Genomic DNA, 15,473 nt, shown 5'->3' on the forward strand with positions numbered 1-15,473 from the left:
ATTTGTATATTGTAACCAAACAAAAGACAGACTGCAGAACAGCTTGTGACATCAAACATTTACAATGAAGGTACACAAGGCTAAAATTGTGAGATAAATTATGGAGGTGTATTTCACATCTGATGTGCTGTTGGGAGTGTACATATATATATGTGTGTGTGTGTGTGTGTGTGTGTGTTTAAAGGCATGCACGATTAATAGGTTAAGACAAATAAGAAACAGATATATAGTGTTGCACATAAATGAGAAGGGAACATAACCTCACACTGGTGAAGAGCTGGAAGCGAGGCGAGTCTTGAGGTTGCAGTTTTTAAAGCGACCCCCTGACCAGCATCCTGCTAAGACCCTCAGTCCAGCCCAGAGGCTTCATTATAATACACATACAGTTTCTGATGTTATGTTGCATCAGAACATAACATGGGAGAGTAAGCTGTGCTTGGTACTTTTATAATTTATATGGCAGGTATCCTGTATCTGCTCTTGTGTTTAATCCTTCCAACTCACAAAAGAGATTTCAATTCAGTTCAGTTTTACTTATATAGCACCAAATCACAGTAACTGACACCTCAACCTTTATATTGTGAGGTTAAGACCCTCCAATAATACTGAGAAAACCCCCAAAATTAGGCACGAGCAAGCGATTTGGTGAACGTGAAAAACGAAAAACTCCAGGTTAACAGGGAGAAACATCGAGCAGAACCAGGCTCGGGGGGGGGGGGGGGGGATCTGCCACCTGCCACAACTGGTTGGAGCTAAGGGGAAGGACAGAGGAAAAAATGTCACTGTGGGTTCAGCATGTAGAAAAAAAAAACCGAAACCAAACCTTCCTAAACAGATGAAGAAACTGAGATCACGAGCTAATGCTCAATATTCTGTCACACAGATTGGTTCTTCCTTGGCCTAAGCTCCGCCTCTTTACCTAGTTTTATCATGTAGTTTGGTAGTTCAGGCATAAAAGTGGTTTGACAGACAAACAGCGGTTATGTTTACAGAAACAAACAGCTACATTACAGAGTTTTAAAAAAGAAAGAAAGAAAAACAGAAGAACACAGCGGGTGAACTTTTGTAGCTCAGTCCTCAGTGTTGTTGAAAAATGGGCTATATTTAAGTCTTCTTATTACTACTTCTGATGCATGATTCACACTTCACTGCAGATATCTACATAACGTAGCATTTTCTTAATATTTGAAAAATGGAAGGAAATACAAACCATTAAGTGAAACATGTTAGCTGCCGCCTTGAACCTTGCTTTCTTTTTCTTTTACTTTCAGAAACCACAAGAGAAACTAAGCACAGGTCAACATAAAGTGGAAATTACTTATACTCTGCTTATGTTTTTAATACTTTAAATGTCCATGAAGGTTCTTAGTTTAAGTTTAATGCTTAAGCTATCATTATCCAGGCAATCTAACTAAAGTCTTGATATCAGCAAAGAAATATGAATCATGCTAAGAGCAAACATGTTGCATTTTGGGGCAGATTTAAAGCTGTCAGTCAGTCTGTGTGTTGTGTAGTGTATGTGTGCTGTGATTCAGACACTCTTGAGTTTCACAGTCTATAACGTTTTTCTATTGTTCTTTTATCTGTTTTGCTGATAGAGAAGATGACGCGATTACATCTCCACAGCAACCCTTAGCGGGGGAAGAATGTAAAAGTGGTGGTGACAGGTGCTATACGTATGATTGAATGGGACCAACAACAGTTTATGTCACAGTATTTGTGTTTCAGGTTCTGAATTAATATTCTTTGATTATTGTTATTCATGGTTTTTGTTATCTTTATTTCTTATGTTCTCACTGATCTCAGTTCTCCCTCCCTCAGTGTTTATCTTAGTCTTTGTTTAGTCTCTGTTCCCGTGTCCCTGTGTTAAGCTTGCATGTCTTGAGTCTGGGTTTCGGTCTGTGTGTCTTCCTGTTTTATTTTGATACTTCCTTTTCCTTAGTATTCAGTTTTGCTTCCTCCCGGTCTCATTATGTTAGATTAGTCCCTGCTGTGTTTCCCTGCTGTTTCTAATTCCCTCGTTACTCCCTTGTGTATTTAAGCCCTGTGTTTTCCTCGGTCTGTTGTTGCATCATTAACCATCATTTACCCTGTCAGTACTAGAGATGGACCGATCCGATATTACGTATCGGTATCGGTCCGATACTGACCTAAATTACTGGATCGGATATCGGAGAAAAATAAAAAATGTAATCCGATCCATTAAATATCACGAAAGCACCTCACAAAACTTGCAACACGCCGTAACTCGCCTCAGAACGTTAGCACGTCGGAGCAGTATGCATCACGTGATAGAGCGGCTGTGGCATGCGGGACCTGTCGGTGGTCTGGATAGCATGTGGAGCTTCGCTAGCAACCCGGCATTTCATCTCCGACAAAGTTATCCCCGAGAGAAGTAAAGCAAGTGTGTAAGTCCATCTCTGAATGTTTGTAAAGCATTCCTGCGTTAAGCTTAACAAGCGACTGCCTCTTCTTGCTGCTACTTCAATCATGAAACTGCTTAATGATCAGCTGATCGGCTTTTCTGTCGCGAGTCCATCTCTCTGGTTTGTTTTTGGCCCACTTTGCACCAGAAAGAGGAAACCAGCGGCTGAACAACAGCAGCACGTTTAAGCTTGATAAGCTGTTGTTAGAATTTATTTAATATTACTTTCTACACCAGGATCTTTTTCTACGTAGCTGACGGCTGGTAACTGTGCAGGGGCGGATCTAGCAAAGTTTAGCCAGGGGGGCCGATAGGGCATTAACAGGGAAAAGGGGGCACAAAGACATACTTTTCTTTCTTATTCTCATTTAAAATGTCTAGCTTTTAATAAATAATTATCTGACACCCAAAGTTTTAATTTGATGTAAAATGAATAGAAGTCAATTACTGTATATAGTAACTATTAAGTCTAATATATATACCCTAGTAAGCTATAGTACTTTTTCCTTTGGGAAGGTACCATCTGTGCAGTCTGCAATTTTGTTGAAGAAAGATGTTGAATCTATTTAATATTTCTTGAAAAATAATTGATTTCTGTGCATTTTTTTTCACACTGCATCAAATTAAGGTTGATTACGTCGATTAAGCATCATGAGGTGGAGCGTGAGGGGTGGTTCCCTATTTTTTATTTATTTATTTTTGTTGTTGCTGGGAGTTGGAACCCTATTAGTTAGGTTGCTTAATATTTATGCTAAGTACTCTTTAAAATACCAGAATAGGGAGGATGGTGTAGGTTTAAGTTTATTAGATTGATCAGTATTGCTGAACTATGAAATATTTTTTTTTTGCATACAGGTATAACAGAATAGCTTTAGTGTAGTTGTTGTTTTAAACTTGAGTATGAACTTATACAAAATGCAGCAAGATATTTAAAAAACAGTTTTGTTGATTAAAAAACACTATATCGGATTCATATCGGTATCGGCAGATATCCAAATTTATGATATCGGAATCGGTATCGGACATAAAAAAGTGGTATCGTGCCATCTCTAGTCAGTACTGCACGTGTCCTCTGTGCTCCTGACTAATTCCTAGTTCTCTGTTAGTTTTCTAGTTTGAGTTTCACGTTTCCAGTTTCTAGTTTTGTTTTCTTGTATTCGGTGTTAGAGATTTTCCCAGCAAATAAAGCTGCTGCTTTGAGTTTACTTTTCTGTGTACGAGTCCTGCATTTGGGTCCTTCATCCTGCCTGCCACAGCACAAACCATGACAGTTTATGAGACAGGCAGGGTGAAGATTCAAAGAGTTGAACAGTATCTGACATTACTTCTAGTACTCTGCAAAAGTACTTTGTTGTAATTTGTGGTCTTGAGCAACACGTCTCCAGGCTAAAAGTTTCCAGAGGAGTGTTGTTTTGTTTGGTTCTTAAGCCAACACTGACCTGCAAGTTATTCAATCATAATAAAGGAATGAACCAGAGGTGTGTCTACACATTTTACACCATTTTTTTTTTACACTAATTATAATTGGTATCCCTAGGCACTTTCTTGCTATTTCTTTAGCTGAATTTGTTCCCATCTATTCAGCTGAATGCATATAAAGCCAGTGATAAATGTGAAATTTGACAGGCAGGAAAGCTTTTTGCAAGAAAACTTGACTTTACAATTTTGTTGAAGAATAAAAGTGGTCATACCAAATCCTGACTTTATTCAAATAATATATATATCAAAAAACAACAACAAATATAAATATAAAGAAATGGTCAGTGACAACATTTCAAACTTGCACTGCAGGAATCTACCGTACATCTTGACCTCCTTCATTAAATACAAAGTAAATGCGTCTCTGGTTTGATCCCTGGCTGGTGTGTGAATGAGGCATGTTGTATAAAGTGAGTGTAGAGTACAACAGTGTTCTATAAGAACCCGCACATATTTTAGGCCTCCTGTGTGCTTAAAGCAGCACACATACTGATGGCAACCAAAGATTTAGTTTCCCTGACATAAAGAAAAATGTTATAACATGACCTTAAATCTGAATATAAGTAGTGATTATGTTACGTGCCTTAACTCTGGCAGACAGATACTCCTGTAGCCCATTACATGACAAATTTAGAAAAGATGTTCCGACTTACAACCTGTGACATAGAATTACTGTGTAAGAGGAGACTCAATATATGTCTAAGCAGTTACAGTGAAATCACATGAAATCGAGCATTATTTAATGACATGGGGTAGAGATTAGGTCTCAGCACAGTGAGGACAGCAGACACTTCTCATCTTCTGCTGTAAGTTGTGGATAATGAGCTCTATAGCATTCACACACACTGCAGCATACAGCTGAATCATCATCTAAAAGTATGGGACTTGGAGCTGGATGATGACATTAATATATTATCAGGAAGTCAAGTACATCTTTTTTTCCCTTCCCACTTCCTTATTGAGTTTCCATGCCTGTCCGAGTGAAGCAGAATACTGAATCATTGGAGCCTTCCCCGACCAGGAAGTGATCGCACTAATGAACTTAAGCTGTGGGAGATGTAGGAGATTGAACTAAGGTAACACTGGACCACTGCTAACATTTCATTTAAACTGGACACATACATGTATTAGGCACAATTACACAGTTATTTACAACACTAGCTTATCCTCAAATGTATGTCAATATTTCATTTTTAAAAGAATATTGTGATACTCCTGGCTGTAATGAAACAAGCTTTTTTGAGTACAGCCCAGAAAAGGCCAAGAGGTTTCTCTCCTGCAGAGGAGAAGTTAGAATTACAGCCTCAGAAACCACAACAACAGCTTGGATTAGAGCTCACATAACCACTTTTCAACTGTTCAAAGGAGAATATGTGAATCAGGTATTCACAGTTGAATTGGTGCAGCAAAACGACTGCTCAGGGAGACGTATAGAAGGAAGATAACTGATTGGGCCAAGAAGAAGAGGGAATCGAAATTAGATTAGTCCAAAGACTTTGGTGTGATGGTTTGATATGTGACAAGAATGAAAGCTTTTTGGTTCCATTTTTAAGAGATGCAGAAAAGGAGTACGGATATTTGAAGTGTTATACGTTATAATGATGTGGGGGAATATTTACAAAAGTCACTTTTGTCATTTTCTTCACAATTCAAGGCAACAGGTAACCAGCATGACTAATACATCATTCTGCAGCAGCAACAGGACAATGAGCCAAAACACTGCTGAAGTGAAGTTTACCAGGAATCAGAGGCATGAGGCTCACTGATAGAATAAAGAGTAAGAAAAGATATTATTAAAGCAAAATTACAAACACTAAACCAGTGTCTCCCAAAGTGTTGGCCAGGACCCCCTAGTGGGGTGTGAAGGTACTGCAGGTGGGCTGCAATGATAACTGTTTGCTTACAAGTATGTACAACTACCGATTTACAGTATATAAATGTATTTATATAAACAGTGAATTAATACTGGTAATAGGAGTTGATTAGTTTGGGATATTATGTTGCTCTTGTATTGAAGTTTGTGTCCCAGTGGCAGGTCGGTCACACATTGGCCTTAACACTTTTCATATGACTGGGTAGAATTAGCAATTTAGAGCCAATAGCCTGTGCTGTTTATGTTATTTGAAACCAACTTTTAAGGAAATACATGACTTTCTTTTGCTTTTTGGGCAAAGGAAAGACTGGGTGGGCACCTTGGGAAGTGGATCGCAGCACTACTGACTTTGGGAATGGCTGCACTAGACATTAGTGGTGGGTGGGATACAGATACAGCATTCATAATTTTATAAATCATTAGAATTTTTTAAATACTGCTGAAGAGTTTTTCAAGTGGCTTGTTATGTTATGTTTTTGGCTACTAGTAGGATTGGCAAGTGTATGCGGGGGTAGTGTGTCCTTTCCAGTCATAGTTCTAATCATATGACTCATATGCATTAATATGAAATTTTTAATCCAGAACTATCTCTCTTCAACAGGCGGCACATGGCACAATAATAATAACAATTTACATAATAATTTGTGGAATATAAAATATGTCCAGTACCAGTAACAGCACATTTATAAAACTTCACAGCTGAACATCAGGTTAGACTATGTTAGCTAGGTAGATGGTAACAGCTAGGACGGGCTCCATCGCCACATTCAACAACTGTAAAGACTGATGGAGGATGAAGAAAAGAGTGTACACCAAAATAACTCGTGATCAAACGACTAGCGTTGGACTTTCACTGCAGGCGTGTCTCAGGCAGCTCTTCCACGCACAGCAGTAGAGATCCAGGTGAAGTGGAGACGATGTGTTATTCAAGGCTAACAGATGTTTTTTCCCATCCACAGAACACTGCGTGCCACCTATGAGTCCAAATATTGTTTGAAAGTTGAATTTTACAGCTGTTAACGCTATGCTGACTTTGTTTTAAAACTTAGCAGAACAATAGATCCCAACGATCATTTTCAGCCTTTGACCTTTCTAAAAGCGCTGCTGTCAGATTGCCCGTAGATCAGTCATCCATAACGATTTAGTTTGTACTATGACTGAACACCAGCTTAGCCAAGCCTTTGGACCACATAATGCCACTGGTGTTACAACTTGATGACAGAGGATTTGTTACAGGGGGTGCCTCCGTGGATCCAAACAGTCCAGACTGTTTTTCCTCATTGTTCACTTACTGAAGGCAGAATCATTGTGAGGAGGTTCGGGTACAGTGGTTGACTTGTTTATCATAGCTCCGATCTTTTACAGCTCCATTTTCTGCCTTGCTTTTTGGTTTAAGGCTGTAATGCCGATCACCTCTGCACATAAAAAATATCACAAACAAGGGTTTGACAGTTAGTTTGACTGTAGAAGAAATGTCATATTTTTCACTTTATCATCTCCACAAATACTGATGGAAACCCTCCAAAAAACCTAAAATCGAGTAGAAAAAATAATTTTGTATGTGTAACTGTCACGATGCAGATCAAACTTATTTAATTTGTGGCAAACTTTTAAGCAACAGGAATCTTCAGCATTGTGCTGTAGAAATAATGACAGAGCTGTATCGGACTGCATGCACAGGCGATGCATAATTCAAAGAACTGCTCGATAGGCAATCTAATTCATGACAATGTTTCTCTGCATACCTCACCTTTTCACAGCATCAAAGTCTGCTTCCAATTCCCCAGAAGCATTCAGACATAATGCTAATTTTAGTGTGGGCCGGACTATTCTTTCTTTATGCAAAACTGAATGCAACATTTAAAGGTGTCACCCCCTGTCAGAGTCTGGAAAGTGAGGCATTACAGAGAAAGCTTCCAGTAAAATCTCCAAGAAATGAAGCCTGCAGTTGTTGATACTGCTACCGACGCTGTCGGAGCCATTGTCACAGGGCTTGGACATATATAGGCCTTGAATTCCTATTTAAAAACTGTAATCATGACTTACGACTGCTCTGTGAAGAGAGAGCAGAGAGCTGCTCAGAAATGCCTCTCAACTGTTAACCAGCATCTCACCAAAACAGGATTTAAAACAACAATACAGCCACATGCATGCTCATGTTTCGCTTCTAATTATTTCTAGCAAGAGTTAGTTGTTTCCTGATCATTCTTTCGTAACTACTCAGGTCATTCAAAGACATAACAATTCCCATCTGGCAAATTTGTTTTACATTTTGGTTACAAACAGCCTAGTTTGTCCACTGTCACCTCATAAATTCTTGAACAAAATGAAATAGCAATGTGCTTATTTGAAAACAGGCAGCTGCATACCATTTGCAGAAAAAGATAATACAGACAATACCACAAAAGCTTTAATGGTTGCATTCGAAAGCCAATTTTTGACTGCAATTTTAGTGAGTTAAGGGCTTTCCAATTGGAACGCACTTAACAGAGCTTGTGCTGTTTCCATTATCAGCAACAGTTACAATAGTAATTTCAAGTTTTTGCAAAGATAGAAAATGAAAGTGCCACACTCAGAATGTCGCTCTGTTTTATCCAAACTAGCTCACTAAAACACAAAAATGAATAAATAAATAAACACTTAAAAAAATGCAGCTGTGAAAATGATTTAGTGTCCTCGAGTGACTACAGAGATTCTGTAAATCCACGAACTACAAAAAACCCCCAACACAGCACTTTTGTCATCACTTTCTTCTTCCCTGAGAAGATTTATATCTCTATTACTCATAAATTAGTGGAACTGTCGCGTATAAGACTGCTGCAAAAATATCACCGAAACCATCTGCACAGACATTTCCACCTGTTTTTTCTGTTTATTTGGCAGATCAAATATATGACGTGTAAACATTAGCAAATATGGAATCTTTTCTTTTTGCACTTTTTGTTATGAGAGGCATTTATCTTAATCCAGCCGTCACTCCGCCAATATGCTCAGTTTTGTTCCTGCTGCTGTGTAACTGCTTGGATGCTGATGCTGTGATGCACACAAGTATATTTGTACATAAAACTGTTGTCCAAGTTACCTGTGCAGTTCATAAAAACATCTGGATAATACAAAATTGAAATAGTAAGGACAATATATTACCTTTTTGTCCTTACTGACCTTACTGACCTTTATGACCAGATTTTTTTGCATCCAAGTCTGTGATCGGCTGGTTTTGTGGCACAAATATAACGGTGTACAGAAAGAGTTGAGCGCGCACGGGCAGAAATGTTGAGAGCGCGAGCAACACGTTGCGAGCAAGCGCAAATGCAAAAACTGAGCGAGAGGGGCTGCTGTTGTGTGTGTGTGTGTGTGGATAATAGCAAACACTGAAATACATTTTTTGCATGCAGCAATGAATGTTGTTCACTCAAATTTAGCTTTTCTTCGCTCAAAATAAATTTCTCCTCAAAATGCAACACTTGCACCTGCAATTTTTTTTTTAACGTGCGATCAGAATAGTGGCACAAAAATAACTCCATATTCCACAAATTAACCTATGCAATTCATTAGTGTGAATATTTAGTGCGGATAATTCAAAGAGCAGTGAGGACTACTAGAACATGACTTAATTTTGTGGAAGATGCCATCGGTGACAAAACTAAAAGGAAAAAAAAATCCTTTAAACAGGCGATGAGATGAACAGACACCGAGTAACATCTGTGTTGTAAAGAAGTCAAACTGCCTACAATGTAAGTGACTTTTACTTGTGCTTGTGTTTTGCTGTTTGCATTTCTAATACAAAGAGTAGCACTGTGTGTACAGTAGAGGCTAACTCCAACATTATTCACTCTGCATGAACAGAGGGTGTTGTAAAATGAAGTGCCTTGAATTGTCCATGCATTAATCAAACTGTCTTATCTGGTGTAGATGATGCTGTTTAGCATGCTTTCCTGTGTATCAAACCGCACTGAAAAAAAAGAAGTAGGTCAAGCTGAAAGTCCTAAAACTCTGTGTTTCTCTAACACTCTGCTAACTTTACTATGTATCCCAGTAGCCCTGTTACACCTGCGACAGGCTGTTCTTCTTCTCGGTATTACAACATGATTCATGCAACTTCCAGCCCAAAGCACCAGGTTACTGCCACAGGGACTACCTACAGCACTATGGAAATTGGCTGCTGCCTGCATTACGCTGACATTCAAAGATTTTCGCATCTAACTGGAGCGAAAAATATGTACAGATGTAGAAAAAGTCTTTGATCTTTGCTGTTTCCACGTTTTTCTCTGTCAGTTTGCAGATTATTTTGTCCGTTTGCACGGATTACAGTTAACTTCTGTATGTATTTATGTAGTTGTATTTTCACTGCTGTCATTCATGCTTAGTAGATCGCAGGATATTTTGAAAATCCACTACTGTCTACACTCTATCCTTCTGCTGACATGTTTGTTTCCATAACAATTTCAAATCAAATATGTCCTCATTAAAACTCTGAAAGGCTCCAAAATGCTGTTCAATGCCACAGTGCAGGATAATAGCAGCAGATGCATTTGGGAAGAAAAAAAGCTCTTTTTTTTTCTGGCTGTGTTGTTACCCATGAAGTGACATTAGGTCACCCCTGCATTTTTATGATCACAAATAAATTCTTTACATAAACAAACAAACAGTCACAGAATCTTTACAATGTTTAATTAAGAACTGAAATCTCTGTGGTGTTTCAGCTGACCGGTTCTGACCTCAGAAAGAATCCAATCTGATTGCTTCTTTGTCTGCAAAAACAAAGGCAATGACAATCCAAAATAATTGAAATTACATCGCACTAGATGTGCATGCTTCAACATTTATCAGCTATGAACATGTTACACATAAAACATGTAAGATTTGAAGAATAAAAAATGAATAAATAAACTAAATAAACTATAAATAAATAAACTTGGGTGGGAAATACTTGATCAGATCAGTAATGTGAAACAGCACATGCCATCAGTATGAAGGGTTAGGGTTATTTTTGTTTTAATTGCCTAAAAAATAACCGATAACCTTGACCCTATTTTGAAAATGGCAAGCTGACAGGCAATGATAATGAGATGCGTTCTTCTGAAGTTAACTGTTAATTCTGGTATTTCTGTACAACTATTTCTACTTCATTTTAGATATACAGTGTGAAAAAGCCTGATTTCATTATATTTTGCTTCCAAGGAACCAGAGTTGTCGTTTAAAGTGGCCTTCTCCACTTTCTTTGGTTTTCTGAGGGTCTTCAGAGTTTTTCTTTGACTGTTTTTTCACTCATTGTTAGTACAGAAACTCATACGTGTCCATTTTCAAGGAATATTTTTGGGTGTTCTTTTGTTAAGCCATTTAGCACTAACCTAAGAATCATTCAAACCTAAAAAGGCACCAAACTCAAAGGCTGAAGCAGTGTTGGGTCTACACATATCAGACAAATGAGCAAAGAGCTCATTTTAAATGATATCTTCAGGTACTTTTGGTTGCTGTATAAGCAGTCTATTGCAAAAACACATTGTTTGTTCTTATTAGCTTAGTTGAATCTATGAAAATGCCAAAGATAACATAATTTCACAGGCATAAAATAGTAGTAGGCCTACAAATCTACAGAAGAATGGTATCTGAAAGTCATGTCCCAAAGAAATTGGAAAAAATGGAGCAAAGACCTGACACAAGAACCTGATACTACTATTTGCCAAAGCTTCATTAGAAGTGGTCTCAGGTGGAAGGATGGCTGTCAGCGGCAACAGGTCATAAGAAGCGATTAATCTAAATTTTTAGTTTTTGCTTCAAATCATCATCAATGTGTAAGGATGAGGTCAGGAGAGAGGTTCAACAGTGAGAACTATTAGGTGGAGTGACCATCCCAGAGCCTGGACCTCGACTTTATCGGTGTGAGATCATCTTTGCAGAATGACAGCCAAAGACGAGCTTTGAAAGTCCTTCAAGAAACTTGGAGAACTATTCCTGAAGACTAGTTAAAGCAATTACACGAAATTGTACAGACTCTATCTTTGCACTTTTCAATAAACAAATGCATTTCCCATTTTTCCCAGCAAAGTATATAGAAATGAGGAGTGGCTAAAAACTTTTTGTACTATTTTTTTTGTGCGGCTTTTTAAAAATACCAATTATTTCAATAAAGCAAGTGACTGACGTAAAAGTAACTTTTGCTTCACTTTATGCGCCTTTAAATACCAAACTTTTAATGTTATGTGCTTACTTGCATATTGCATGAATTACTTCTGGTTGTATTAGTAAAAATGGAACATGATAATATGCTCACTTATCCGAAAAAAGCACACTTATTTACTAAAAACAGAAAACATAAGATCGACAGCAAATACAAAATATTATTCAGCATTAATTACACACTAAGAGCACTGATTATATTTTCCTATCCTCAAGTTAACACGTCGATCTTTTTTACAGCACTAATTTTGATCATAGAGCATGTTCTACATGCAAAGCAATCAATACCGAAATAAATCTGAATGTCAAAACACAGAAAAGAAGTTTAACCTTTATTGGAAGATGTTTTTCTGTGGGTATATCCATCAAAACAGTTTGTGTGAAAAATACTGCCCTGCACAATAATCGCCACTCTGTATCAGCAAGCAATTGAGTGGGGGCTTTTTGAACAGCATTGTTTGTACTGGTCCTTTGAAACTAATCCACTGAGGGCTCGCAGGTTTTAATGTCATCCAACAAAGCCACAATCAAACAGCTATTCACGTGGTATCAATGGCAATCTTCTAAGAGCTGGAAGGGAGATATTTCTGAGCAGACTCTGCTGTCTCTCCCCTAAGCTGTCCATAAAGGAGAAGATTAATGGCCTGACGACAATTCTGATTCATCTGTCCTGAACTGTCTTTATGTTCTGATTCTGACCTTGTTCGGAAAGCTTTTGCCACCATTTTAGCCACAACAGACTCCTTACAGGAATGAGCTCGTTGTGTGTGAAATGTGAAATAGTCAGCATTTATGTTCTTCACTATTGTTCTGTTTGCAGCAACAGAAATATCCGCTCCCAAAACATCTGGTCAGCGGCTTTGAGTAGCTTGAGGTTTTGGCAAAAGAGAGAACACAGTGAATTTCTTTGTATACTTTGATTGGCCCGATTTATCTTCAGAAACATGTATTTAGCATTACAGAAAAAAGATGAATGCTCTACGTTATTTGTGCTGAATATAGACAACTATAATCAGAAGACACTCCTGACTCATGGATTCCTACATAATCCGTGTAAGTACTGTTTCTGCTTTGAAGCACAGTACACTATGAAATGACTGCTTCTAAAAAGACTTTTTGTTTGTGCTGCCCACAATAACTGTGCGTCTGCCAACACTATTAGGCATGCTGTAAATTTATTGTGCATGGTTAGTGAACAGCATGGCACTCTAATGTGGCCGTTTTAAAGCTTACTGCACCTTCTGCAGAGCAAATACATGAGAATCAAGATGAGGAGGTAAGTGAAACAAAATTAATCATATTTTTTATTCTATCACTCTCCGATTATGATGGAGCTGAACAGTGGACTCTGTTGTTTTTTTTTTGTTTGTTTGTTTGTTTTTCTGTCTTAGACAGACATACGGACAGGTAGACTCAGTTCCCCAGTGAAGTGACAAATGGTTACACAACCCTTAGTCTGATATAACACCTTTCTGGGCGGCAAAGCCTAACAAGAAACACGAAAGAAACACTCAACATCCAATTCCCAGGGCAAGTGTCCTACAGAGTGTGAGTCCTGTAATATGGGCAGTAAACAAAATAGTTGGACTTCAGATAGTGTCTCTATTCATCAGTTGTGGGAAACATGTTCCAAAGTAACACATACTGTAATTACATCACATTTTTTAAATAATGCAGAAGTGTAACACATTACTGTACTAAATTCAGTAATCACATGGCTCTTCTGGTGCTACAATTAGCGGTTGTTAGCTTGTGTGCAAAGAAGAGGTCGTGGAGCGGTCTACAACTTTTGAGAAGTGGAGATGTGAACATTATTTTTCATTTTACTTTATTGTTAAAGTGGAAGCTGAATCCAGCAAACACAGAACTGAGTCTTTGCAAACATCTGCACAGATAGCATGCTAACACAAAGCTAGCAAAGAACCCAGAGTGATGCTAAAGCTGAGTGTATGCTAACCCTGAACTTTAACAGGTGAAAAAGCAATGACGCACAGTCAGGCTTGAAGTATTGTAGCAGTAGAATTGCAGTGACAATCTTGATTTTAGGATACAGGTTTTTGTTAACATTACCAGGTAATTAACACGTTCAGGATATATTATAGAGAATGTTACAGAATGCAACGGGCAGTGTATTAGCCATCTTTGCTATTACTATTGATCGAAGCAGTAGAAATGTTTAATGAATATAGCATCTATTCTTCCAAGCTAGCAGTCACTCAAGAATGCACCAGAATCCCTTTGTACAAGTCGGAATTTCAGAGTTCCCAGTGGGAATTTGAATCAGGAAACCTCTACCCCTTCTAGTTGGAGTTCCCACTTGGAAAGTTGGAGCAGTCTCAGCCACCCTAACTTAACAACCCAAGATGGTTCGATTAAATGTAAACAGTAGTAAAATCGCAAACCTTTAATCTGTACTGCTGCTATTGTGTATTTGTGACTCACTAAAATAAGCAACATGCAGTGCCCCGATCAGACTCTATCCACGAATGTGTTTATTAAGTGCAAAAATCCCACGCATTGCTAGTGATAGATGAATAGCTCTACCTAGCTTGAGAACAACTCCTATATTTCCTGGCTTTTTTGGAACACACGTGTTGTCACTCCTAAGTTCCAACGTTCAACTTTTGAGGTAGCTGAACTGCAGTATTGAGTGCAGCAAGACATTTGTACTTCTGTGTAAAATACAGATGTTTCAACTTACATTTGTCTATTGTTTTTTTGTAGGCTTGTATATGTGAATTGCACTTCAAAGATTCTATATTAAACTTTAAGAAGTAATACGGCAACCACCAACTATTAGATGTGTAAAGATAACCGTGGTGCATTGGTGATAGGAGAGAGATAAGTCAAGAGGATGTTTTTCTAATTGCCAAGTTATTAGCTTAAAGTTCGGAGACCTTTGCCTTCACGGTTAATATACATATGAACTAACAAAGACTGTAAGGAGGAAATTGGAAATAAACAGCAGTCTCCTAAAGCAAGGGTATAGTTCAGGGCTTCGTAGATCCATCCAATATCCAAGATGTTCTCCCTCTGCTGCTCCTTTGCAAAATTTTGTTAATATTTGCTAGCCAGCACTTTAAAGCAAAATTTCAAGTTTCTGCCAGGCATCAGTGGTGTTCATACAATAAGTGACCGTGTCCTTTGGTGTATTGACGGTACCCTGTAACTCTAGCTTTACGGATGTAGGCGGAACTTCTTAATGAGGCTCCCTTCCTTTTGAGTCTCTGCTTAGACTGCCTGGAACAGACGGATGTGTTCAGTCTGATAGCAGCTTGTGGTGCTATCTGATAATCAGATTATCAGGCAAACTTTGAATTGCTTTGCATAATGCACAGTAATAGTCACACACATGCACTCATTTCACAGATATGGCATCCAGAGGGATCCTGAGATTTAATAACTATAGACATTATTGTAATGAAATATTTTTTTAATTAAAGTTCATATTTTAAGTAAGTTGCAGGTACTTCATATGAGTCCTGTGGGATATGGGCAGTAAAGCCTTCCAGCTCA

General features: G+C 38.2%; 1 protein-coding gene across 2 annotated transcripts in view; it reads right to left on the reverse strand.

Moving 5' to 3' along the window:
- LOC102300736 (contactin-4) overlaps window positions 1-15,473 on the reverse strand; it is a 180,832-nt gene that overhangs the window by 125,445 nt on the left and 39,914 nt on the right. The gene's annotated exons all lie outside the window — the stretch shown is intronic.

This window comes from Haplochromis burtoni, unplaced genomic scaffold, assembly GCF_018398535.1.
Source record: "Haplochromis burtoni strain Fernald_Lab_line unplaced genomic scaffold, NCSU_Asbu1 Contig_97, whole genome shotgun sequence".
Taxonomy (NCBI): domain Eukaryota; kingdom Metazoa; phylum Chordata; class Actinopteri; order Cichliformes; family Cichlidae; genus Haplochromis; species Haplochromis burtoni.